Source organism: Zea mays, chromosome 3, assembly GCF_902167145.1.
Source record: "Zea mays cultivar B73 chromosome 3, Zm-B73-REFERENCE-NAM-5.0, whole genome shotgun sequence".
Lineage (NCBI taxonomy): Eukaryota > Viridiplantae > Streptophyta > Magnoliopsida > Poales > Poaceae > Zea > Zea mays.
In genome coordinates this window covers 152,971,140-152,983,206 of record NC_050098.1, presented here as the reverse complement: position 1 = coordinate 152,983,206, position 12,067 = coordinate 152,971,140, and positions in this window count along the sequence as shown.

Here is a 12,067-nt window from a genome sequence, read left to right as displayed (position 1 = left end):
AAGAAAACCTTCGATTTGTGAGTTCTTGAACTCCATCCCATTATCACTTCTTATTTTCTTGATCCTTAATCCGAACTCATTTTGAGCCCGTCTCAAGAATCCCTTTAAGGTCTCTTGGGTTTGAGATTTTTCCTGCAAAAAGAATACCCAAGTGAAGCGAGAATAATCATCTACAATAACAAGACAATACTTACGCCGATGCTTATGTAAGCGACCGGGCCGAATAAACCCATGTGGAGTAGCTCAAGCGGCCTGTCAGTCGTCATTATGTTCTTGTGTGGATGGTGGGCACCAACTTGCTTTCCTGCTTGGCATGCGCTACAAACCCTGTCTTTCTCAAAATGAACATTTGTTAGTCCTAAAATGTGGTCTCCTTTTAGAAGCTTGTGAAGATTCTTCATTCCAACATGGGCTAGTCGGCGATGCCAGAGCCAACCCATATTAGTCTTAGCAATTAAACAAGTGTTGAGTTCAGCTGTGTTCTCATTAAAATCAACTAAATATAGCTGACCCTCTAACACTCCCTTAAATGCTATTGAATCATCACTTCTTCTAAAGACAGTAACACCTATATATGTAAAAAGACAGTTGTAGCCCATTTTGCATAATTGAGAAACAGAAAGCAAATTATAATCTAAAGAATCTACAAGAAAAACATTTGAAATGGAATGGTCAGGGGATATGAAAGTGCAGTCATCCCTTTTGTGAGTTTTGGTGATTTGGATAACAACACATTTAAAGGTCTAACAAGTTTGCTAAATGTTGAACAGGAAATTCAGTATGATGAACATACTTGAATAGTGCATAATGATCAGTGAACAAGGTTCAACGCAAGGTCAAATAACCAGTGAGACAATGCAAATGGATATAATATGGTCTTTATATTGGTTTGAATATATGGACAAGTCCTGAGAAATCACTATGCATAAATATGATCATAATAAAGGTTGAAGTGATTAACAGGATTGGTCAAGCCAAAGTGAATAAGATATGAGGAATCATGAATTGGCTTGACCATATTACTATTAGTCCATATATGAATATATGAGAATCAAACTAGAGCTTTATTGATCTTAGCAGTTCTATCTAGATGACATTCAAGCAAGGTTCACAATATTGAAGAAATCATTCTCTCAATGGATGCTCAATAGGATGTGACTCAAGAATGGCTTGATAGGGTGAAGATAGCAAGGAAAGGGCTTCGAGGAACTAAGCGAAGGTGAAGGCCAAGCGACGGCTTGTAGACCGAGGTACCATGGCTAAGGTGAAGAAGAGAGTACTTGCACTAAGTCGATGAACTAATCAACTATAAAGAGTTACAACATGTTGATGCATCAGTAAGGTGACTTGAAGCCATGATTTGAACTCATATATGGTGAAATGGCACAAGTCACAGGCTCGATTCGTGTTTGCTTCAAAAGGTGAGACAAAGATGTTTGTGATCCTTATGAAGCAACACCATGGAGAAATCACACTTGAGACACCAATGACTCAAGGAGTTTACTTAATTATATTTTATTTAACTTGAGTATAGGAATCGTCGTACTATCAAGGGGGATCCAAAAAGAAGGTTGGTGTTGGTATAAGCTCAAAATCCTTGATCTAAAACTTCCATTTTACCCTTGTTAATCCTTAGTAAAAGTATGTAGTATAACCTTTTTAAGTCTGTCTTGGCCAAAATTGCTCTCAAAAAAATACTGGTTCAGCCGGACACTCAACCGGACACTCAACCGATTTTTGTCTAGTGGAAACCGGTTCAACCGGTTTTAAAACCGGTTCAACCGGTTTTTGCACTGTTCACTTTTTCCTGCCAGTCTGCTGTGTCAGACAAAAAACTGTGCGCAGCTTTTTGAAAACCGGTTCAACCGGTTTTCGGACCGGTTCAATCGGTTTTTGGGCAGAAAAGTCAAAAACAGCTAGTTTTGGAACCCCACCTATATGTACTCACTCCTACCTCTCTCCCCCATAGGAGAGCACGACCCAAACCCCATTTCTAACTTGAAGAACACCTCCCACTCTCTCTCACACATCTCTTGCCTCTCCCATTTCAAATCTTTGGAGAGAAATCTTTGAGTGAGTTTGAGAGCTGCGGTTTTTGTGCTTCATCTCCAAATCTGTCTTGCTCTTCTTGATTCGAGCTTTGGTACTACATCGAGTTCTTTGTGGATTCATTACTCTTGGAGCTTCTAGCTCCTAGACGACTAGGTGTCTCTTGTGAGTCTCCAAATCTTGTGGAAGACCACAAGAAAGTTTGTATTACCCGCTCGTTTGAGCAAAGCTTAGTGTGTGTGCTTGACCTTTGTGGTCGGCAAAGGGAGGATTAGGGTTGAAAGAGACCCGACTCTTTGTGGGCGCCTCAATGAGGAAGTAGGGCACCTTGGTGGTGTGACCGAACCTCGGGATAAATCTTGTGTCTCTTGTGTTCTTGCTCATTGTGTTTGTTTGTGTTCTTCGTTCTCTCACCATTGCGTGGAAGATTTGTTTATATCTTTTTGGTGTGTGGATTTTGAGAAGTGCCCTTCTCAGATCTACTACCTTGAACCCTATGGATCATTTAGAACATCTCATTTCCAAAGTTAACTGGGTGGATTTCGAGATCAATTCAGTTTTATATCTCATTCTTTAGTTGAGCTCGTGCAAACCGGTTTTGACACCGGTTGAACCGGTTTTACCCAGTTCGTTTCTAGTTTTGTTAAAAAAGTTTTAACTTTCCTATTCACCCCCCTCTAGGCAACTTTCAATTGGTATCAGAGCCTAATCCTCATTCTAACGCTTAACCGCGTGAGGAAAAGATCATGTCGAGGGGACTAAGAAACGAAAGTGCTTCTAAGCTTGAAAAAGTTGAGATTGTCTCGACTTCATCTTTTGGTGCAGATGTTGATCCTAGGGCAATAGATCTTGCCATGAGAATCGTCGAAAGGATGTTCCTCAAAATGAAGGAAGATGAGGCGAAGAACAAAATTGAAGAAGAAAATGATCGATGGAGACCAAACGACGAATCCGCCTCTTCACAAGGTTCGTCTTTCAAATCCACTTCTGATATGTGCTTTATTGATAATGGGAGTGATAGTGAAAGCGAAAGTGAGGATGAGGAGGAGCAAGAAAGTGATAGTGAAGATGAGGATGATCTTCAACAATTCTTCGCTCAGCTAAGCAAGAAACATCGGATGAGCTTGCTCAAACTCATGAAAAGAGCGAAAGAACAAAAAGAAATGCTTCATAAGCAAGAAGACTTCCTCATCAGAAAAATCGAAGACTTAGAGAAGTTGACCAAAGAGCATGAGAAGCTAAAGTGCTCTCATGATGATTTGGTCCAAAGGTATGAAGACATTTCAATTGAACAAATTAAAGTTGTTAATCATTCATCATATATTTCTCAATTAGAAAATAAAAATGCTATGTTCAAGAACACGATAGAAAGGCTAAATATTGAAAATCTGGCTTTGCAAGAAAAACATGATATGCTTGTGTGCTCTCATAATAAATTTATGGATTCACATATCACGTTAGAAATGGCTCATGAGGTTGTGTTAACTAATTTGAAATCATACCAACCTCACTTATGCACATGTACTCAAACAGAAACTATATTATCATGTGCTAACAAATGTTGCTCTCAAGAAAGCCAATCTTCCATTGAGCTAAAACTTTCAGGAACAAGTAATGTTTCCTATGCAAAAGAAAACAATGAGCTCAAGGAAGAAAATGAGAGGCTAAAAAGGAGCTTGATTCAATTGAAGGGAAAGTGTCATGCTCAACCTTCTCAAGATAACCGTGATAGTATGGTGAAAAAACTTGAGAAGGGGACAATAGTAGCATGCACAAAACCCCTTCAAAAGAATATCAAGCTTTCCAAGAAGGACATGAGCAAACATCAAGAGAAGAAAGCCAAAGCTCGTGACAAGTGCCTCAACCACGCCTCCACATGCTCCACACAAGGTAACAAACAAGTCACTCTTCCAAATAAGAGAAGATGCGCTAGAAAGTGTTATCAATGTCATGTGAAGGGACATGAGATTAAGTCATGTCCCTACACAAAGGATAGTGGCTTAACTTTAGAAAGAAAGAGGCCCACTAACCATGTAGCAAACAAGAAGCAAGGCAAGAAGGAGTCTTGCAAAATTAAAAATCAGATTTGCTACACTTGCCGAAGAAAGGGACACCTATGCAAGGATTGTCCCATGAGTGATTATCCTAAGCCTACCATGTCAATTCATTCATATTCACTTAGGAGACCCAAAAATGACACTTGTGCTAGAAAGGTAAGTAGTTCACCTAAAACTAGCACAAAGGTCATTTGGGTGCCTAAGTATTTATTAGCTAACCTTGGTGGACCCATCCAAAAATGGGTACCAAGATGTACTTAATAAGTTTTGCAGGTACCCAGAGATGATATGAAGCTTTGGGGTGCTTGAGCGGTTTAACTCAATTCTTATCTCAAGCTATCAATCTTACATTGTCTATCCTTTAAGATTGACCCAAAGATGAATTGAGTTGTTATATCACTAACTTCATATTCATCTCTAGCAAGAACTTGTGTTGTAGGGAATAAGGATTAACCTTTGTGGGAATCAAGCAAAAGGCCTACAACCAAGTGATATCCAAAGGATGGTAACAATTAATTCTTAAGTGCACATTGCTTTTAATTGGTATATTCCTTTGTGTCTTTTGTAGCCACATAGGAAAAATGAAGCACTTGAGAATGAACTTAAAAGATTTTACCTTGCTTTGGAAAGGATCTAATTATATGGTAGATTGCAAGTTCATATTTTTATATTGTGACAATCTACATGCTTTAAACTGATTGTATGTATCTTGTGGCATATTTCAAGTTAATCATCATATTATTGCCATGACCTAGACATAAAGAGTATTATCCCATGTTCTTAAATGAATAGAGTGCTAAGTAAGAAATTCAAATTCTTAAAGCACTTACCAAAAGGGAATTCTCTATATGACTAGAGTTGTGAGACTAATGTTTCTATCCAAGTGTTTATGTAGTCTCACAACATGAGAATGTGTTTCCCAAATGGAGTGTGTCATTCAACATTCAAAGAAGATCGAACCAATACTATGTGATGTATTCATTCTTGTTTAAATTGGTTTTGAGTCTTCTACATTAATCACTCACCATGCTATGAATTAAACTTGCCTTGTAAACTTAATTAAATAATCATGCTATTTTCACCTTGTTTAAATCGATGTTATGTGAAAGTCGCCTAGAGGGGGTGAATAGGGCGAATCTGAAATTTATAAACTTAAGCACAACTACAAGCCGGGTTCGCGTTAGAAATATAAACGAGTCCGAGAGAAAGGGCGCAAAACAAATCGTGAGCGAATAAAGAGCGAGACACGATGATTTGTTTTACCGAGGTTCGGTTCTTGCAAACCTACTCCCCGTTGAGGTGGTCACAAAGACCGGATCTCTTTCAACTCTTTCCCTCTCTCAATCGGTCACTTAGACCGAGTGAGCTTCTCTTCTCAATCAAACGGAACACAAAGTTCCCGCAAGGACCACCACACAATTGGTGTCTCTTGCCTTGGTTACAATGGAGTATGATCACAAGAAGAATGAGAAAGAAAAGAAGCGATCCAAGTGCAAGAGCTCAAATGAACACAACAAAATCTCTCTCTCTAATCACTAAAGCTTTGTGTGGAGTTCGGAGAGGATTTGATCTCTTTGGTGTGTCTTGTATTGAATGCTATAGCTCTTGTAAGGTGTAGAAGTGTAGAAACTTGGATGCCATTGAATGTGGGGTGGTTGGGGTATTTATAGCCCCAACCACCAAAAATGGCCGTTGGAAGTGTGCTGTCGTATGGCGCACCAGACACTGTCCGGTGCGCCAGCCACGTCAGCAGACCGTTGGGGTTCGACCGTTGGAGTTCTGACTTGTGGGGCCTCTAGGCTGTCTGGTGGTGCACCGGACAGGTCCTGTAGACTGTCCGGTGCGCCAACTGCGCGTGCTCTGACTCTGGCGCGCACTGTAGCGCATTGAATGCGGTTGCAGTTGACCGTTGCGCGCGAAGTAGCCGTTGCTCCGCTGGCACACCGGACAGTCCGGTGTGCACCAGACACTGTCCGGTGACTCACCGGACAGTCCGGTGAATTATAGCGGAGCGCCCTTGGAAATTCCCGAAGGTAGCAAGTTCAGCGTCGAGTGCCCTGGTGCACCGGACACTGTCCGGTGCGCCAGACCAGGGTGCCTTTGGGTTGTCTTTTGCTCTCTTTGTTTGAACCCTTTCTTGGTCTTTTTATTGGCTTATTGTGAACCTTTGGCACCTGTAAAACTTATAGACTAGAGCAAACTAGTTAGTCCAATTATTTGTGTTGGGCAATTCAACCACCAAAATTAATTAGGAAAAGGTGTAAGCCTAATTCCCTTTCAATCTCCCCCTTTTTGGTGATTGATGCCAACACAAACCAAAGCAAATATAGAAGTGCACAATTGAACTAGTTTGCATAATTGTAAGTGCAAAGGTTACTTAGAATTGAGCCAATATAAATTCTCATATGCATGGATTGTTTCTTTATATTTTTAACATTTTGGACCACGCTTGCACCACATGTTTTGTTTTTGCAAATCCTTTTGTAAATTGTTTTCAAAGTCCTTTTGCAAATAGTCAAAGGTAAATGAATAAGATTTTGAGAAGCATTTACAAGATTTGAAATTTTCTCCCCCTGTTTCAAATGCTTTTCCTTTGACTTAAACAAAACTTCCCCTCAATAAAATCCTCCTCTTAGTATTCAAGAGGGTTTTAAGATACCAATCTTTGAAGGTGCTACTTTCTCCCCCTTTTGAATATAATAAGATATCAATTGAAAAATTCATCATTTTAAAACCTTTTGAAACTGGGTGGTGGTGCGGTCCTTTTGCTTTGGGCTAATACTTTCTCCCCCTTTGGCATGAATCGCCAAAAACGGATACTTGAGTGAAATATAAGCCCTCTGTAACTAATTTCTCCCCCTTTGGCGAACACAATATGAGTGAAGATTATACCAAAGTTGGAGAGTTGCTCGAAGCGACGACGAAGGATGAGTTATGGAGTGGAGTGGAAGCCTTTGTCTTCGCTGAAGACTCCAATTCCCTTTTAATACATTTATGACTTGGTTTGAAATATACTTGAAAACATATTAGTCATAGCATATAAAAGAGATATGATCAAAGGTATATTTATGAGCTATGTGTGCAAAACATCAAAAGAAATTCCTAGAATCGAGAATATTTAGCTCATGCCTAAGTTTGTTAAAAGTTTGTTCATCTAGTGGCTTGGTAAAGATATCGGCTAATTGTTCCTTGGTGTTAATATATGCAATCTCGATATCTCCCTTTTGTTGGTGATCCCTTAAGAAATGATAACGAATAGCTATGTGTTTAGTGCGGCTATGCTCAACGGGATTATCCGCCATGCGGATTGTACTCTCATTATCACATAGAAGAGGAACTTTGGTTAATTTGTAACCATAGTCCCTGAGGGTTTGCCTCATCCAAAGTAGTTGCGCGCAACAATGGCCTGCGGCAATATACTCGGTTTCGGCGGTAGAAAGAGCTACGGAATTTTGCTTCTTTGAAGCCCAAGACACCAAGGATCTTCCCAAGAACTGGCAAGTCCCCGATGTGCTCTTTCTATTAATCCTACACCCCACCTAATCGGCATTCGAATAACCAATTAAATCAAATGTGGATCCCCGAGGGTACCAAAGCCCAAACTTCGGAGTATGAACTAAATATCTCAAGGTTCGTTTTACGGCCGTAAGGTGAGCTTCCTTAGGGTCGGCTTGGAATCTTGCACACATGCATACGGAAAGCATAATATCCGATCGAGATGCACATAAATATACTAAAGAGCCTATCATCGACCGGTATACCTTTTGATCGACAGATTTACCTCCCGTGTTGAGGTCAATATGCCCATTGGTTCCCATGAGTGTCTTGATGGGCTTGGCATCCTTCATTCCAAACTTGTTTAGAATGTCTTGAATATACTTCATTTGGCTAATGAAGGTGCCCTCTTAGAGTTGCTTCACTTGAAATCCCAAGAAGTACTTCAACTCTCCCATCATAGACATCTCGAATTTTTGTGTCATGATCCTACTAAATTCTTCACATGTAGATTCGTTAGTAGACCCAAATATAATATCATCAACATAAATTTGGCATACAAACAAATCATTTTCAAGTGTTTTGGTAAATAGAGTAGGATCGGCCTTTCCGACTTTGAAGCCATTAGTGATGAGAAAATCTCTTAGGCATTCATACCATGCTCTTGGGGCTTGCTTGAGCCCATAAAGCGCCTTAGAGAGTTTGTAAACATAGTTAGGGTACTCACTATCTTAAAAGCCGGGAGGTTGCTCAACATAGACCTCTTCCTTGATTGGTCCATTGAGGAAGGCACTTTTCACGTCCATTTGGTAAAGCTTAAAGCCATGGTAAGTAGCATAGGCAAGTAATATGCAAATTGATTCAAGCCTAGCTACGGGTGCATAGGTTTCACCGAAATCCAAACCTTCGACTTGTGAGTATCCCTTAGCCATAAGTCGGGCTTTGTTTCTTGTCACCACACCATGCTCATCTTGCTTGTTGCGGAAGACCCACTTGGTTCCTACAACATTTTGGTTAGGACGTGGAACTAAGTGCCATACCTCATTCCTAGTGAAGTTGTTGAGCTCCTCTTGCATCGCCACCACCCAATCCGAATCTTGAAGTGCTTCTTCTATCCTGTGTGGCTCAATAGAGGAAACAAAAGAGTAATGTTCACAAAAATGAGCAACACGAGATTGAGTAGTTACCCCCTTTTGAATATCGCCGAGGATGGTGTTCACGAGGTGATCTCGTTGAATTGCTTGGTGGACTCTTGGGGTGGCGGTCTTGGAACTTGTTCATCTTCCTCATCTTGATCATGGGCATCTCCCCCTTGATCATTGCTCTCCTCTTGAGGTGGCTCAACTTCTTGATTTTCTCCTTCATTATTTTGAGCCTCATCCTCATCTTGAGTTGGTGGAGATGCTTGTCTGGAGGAAGATGGTTGATCTTGTGCTTGTGGTGGCTCTTCGGATTCCTTAGGACACACATCCCCAATGGACATGTTCCTTAGCGCGACGCACGGAGCCTCTTCATCACCTATATCATCAAGATCAACTTGCTCTACTTGAGAGCCGTTAGTCTCATCAAACACAATGTCACAAGAGACTTCAACTAATCCAGAGGACTTGTTAAAGACTCTATATGCCCTTGTGTTTAAATCATATCCTAGTAAAAAGCCTTCTACAGCCTTAGGAGCAAATTTGGATTTTCTACCTCTTTTAACAAGAATAAAGCATTTGCTACCAAAGACTCTAAAATATGAAACATTGGGCTTTTTACCGGTTAGGAGTTCGTATGATGTCTTCTTGAGGATTCGGTGTAGATATAACCGGTTTATGGCGTAGCAGGCGGTGTTGACTGCCTCGGCCCAAAACCGATCCGAAGTCTTGTACTCATCAAGCATGGTTCTTGCCATGTCCAATAGAGTTCTATTCTTCCTCTCCACTATACCATTTTGTTGTGGCGTGTAGGGAGAGGAGAACTCATGCTTGATGCCCTCCTCCTCAAGAAAGCCTTCGATTTGAGAGTTCTTGAACTCCGTCCCGTTGTCGCTTCTAATTTTCTTGATCCTTAAGCCGAGCTCATTTTGAGCTTGTCTCAAGAATCCCTTTAAGGTCTCTTGGGTATGAGATTTTTCCTGCAAAAAGAACACCCAAGTGAAGCGAGAATAGTCATCCACAATAATTAGACAGTACTTACTCCCGCTGATACTTATGTAAGCTATCAGACCGAATAGGTCCATGTGTAGGAGCTCGAGTGGCCTGTCAGTCGTCATAATGTTCTTGTGTGGATGATGAACACCAACTTGCTTCCCTGCCTGACATGCACTACAAATTCTGTCTTTCTCAAAATGAACATTTGTTAGTCCCAAAATGTGTTCTCCCTTTAGAAGTTTGTGAAGATTCTTCATCCCAACATGTGCTAGTCGGCGATGCCAGAGCCAGCCCATGTTAGTCTTAGCAATTAAGCAAGTGTCGAGTTCAGCTCTATCAAAATCTACTAAGTATAGCTGACCCTCCAACACTCCCTTAAATGCTATTGAATCATCACTTCTTCTAAAGACAGTGACACCTACATCCGTAAAAAGACAGTTGTAGCCCATTTTACATAATTGTGAAACTGAAAGCAAGTTGTAATCTAAAGAATCTACAAGAAAAACATTGGAAATGGAGTGGTCAGAAGATATAGCAATTTTACCTAATCCTTTGACCAAACCTTGATTTCCATCCCCGAATGTGATAGCTCGTTGGGGATCTTGGTTTTTCTCGTAGGAGGAGAACATCTTCTTCTCCCCTGTCATGTGGTTTGTGCACCCGCTATCGATGATCCAACTTGAGCCCCCGTATGCATAAACCTACAAAACAAATTTAGTTCTTGATTTTAGGTACCCAAATGGTTTTGGGTCCTTTGACATTAGACACAAGAACTTTGGGTACCCAAACACAAGTCTTTGACCCCTTGTGCTTGCCCCCAACATATTTGGCAACTACCTTGCCGGATTTGTTAGTTAAAACATAAGATGCATCAAAGGTTTTAAATGAAATGTTAGAATCATTTGATGCTTTAGGAGTTTTCTTCTTAGGCAATTTAGCACGAGTTGATTGCCTAGAACTAGATGTCTCACCCTTATACATAAAGGCATGATTAGGGCCAGAGTGAGACTTCCTAGAATGAATTCTCCTAATTTTGCTCTTGGGATAACCGGTAAGGTACAAAATGTAACCCTCGTTATCCTGAGGCATGGGAGCCTTGCCCTTAACAAAGTTAGACAATCTTTTAGGAGGGGCATTAAGTTTGACATTGTCTCCCTTTTGGAAGCCAATGCCATCCTTGATGCCAGGGCGTCTCCCACTATAGAGCATGCTTCTAGCAAATTTAAACTTTTCATTTTCTAAGTCATGCTCATTGATCTTAGCATTAAGTTGAGCTATGTGGTCATTTTGTTTCTTAATTAAAGCTAGGTGATCATGGATAGCATCAACATTAATGTCTCTACATCTAGTACAAATGGAAGTATGCTCAACGGTAGATGTAGAGGGTTTGCAAGATTTTAATTCAACAACCTTAGCATGTAATATATCATTTTCACTTCTAAGGTTAGAAATAGTAATATTGCAAACATCAAAGTCTTGAGCCTTAGCAATCAAATTTTCATTTTCATTTCTAAGGCTAACAAGAGAATCATTCAATTTTTCAATCTTAGCAAGCAAATTAGCATTATCATTTCTAAGATTGGAATCATCACAAACATTTGAATTAACCTTAGCAATTAATTTAGCACTCATTTCTAAGGTTGACAATAGTATCATGGCAAGTGCTTAGCTCACTAGATAGTTTTTCACATTTTTCTACTTCTAGAGCGTAAGCATTTTTAACCTTAACATGCTTCTTATTTTCCTTAATTAGGAAGTCCTCTTGGGTGTCCAAGAGTTCATCCTTCTTATGAATAGCACTAATTAATTTATTTAGTTTTTCCTTTTGTTGCATGTTTAGGTTGGCAAAAAGGGTGCGTAAGTTATCCTCCTCATCACTACAATTATCCTAATCACTAGAGGTTTCATATTTAGTGGAGGATTTTGATTTTACCTTCTTCCTTTTGCCGTCCTTTGCCATGAGACATTTGTGGCCGACGTTGGGGAAGAGAAGACCCTTGGTGACGGCGATGTTTGCGGTGTCCTCGTCGGAGGAGGAGTCGGTGGAGCTCTCGTCGGAGTCCCATTCCCGACAAACATGGGCATCGCCGCCCTTCTTCTTGTAGTACCTCTTCTTCTCCTTTCTTCTCCCCTTATTGTCGTCGCCCCTATCACTATCACTAGATAATGGACATTTAGCAATGAAGTGACCGGGCTTACCACACTTGTAGCAAACTTTCTTGGAGCGGGGCTTGTAATCTTTCCCCCTCCTTTGCTTGAGGATTTGGCGGAAGCTCTTGATGATGAGCGCCATCTCCTCATTGTCGAGCTTAGAGGCGTCAATGGGTTGTC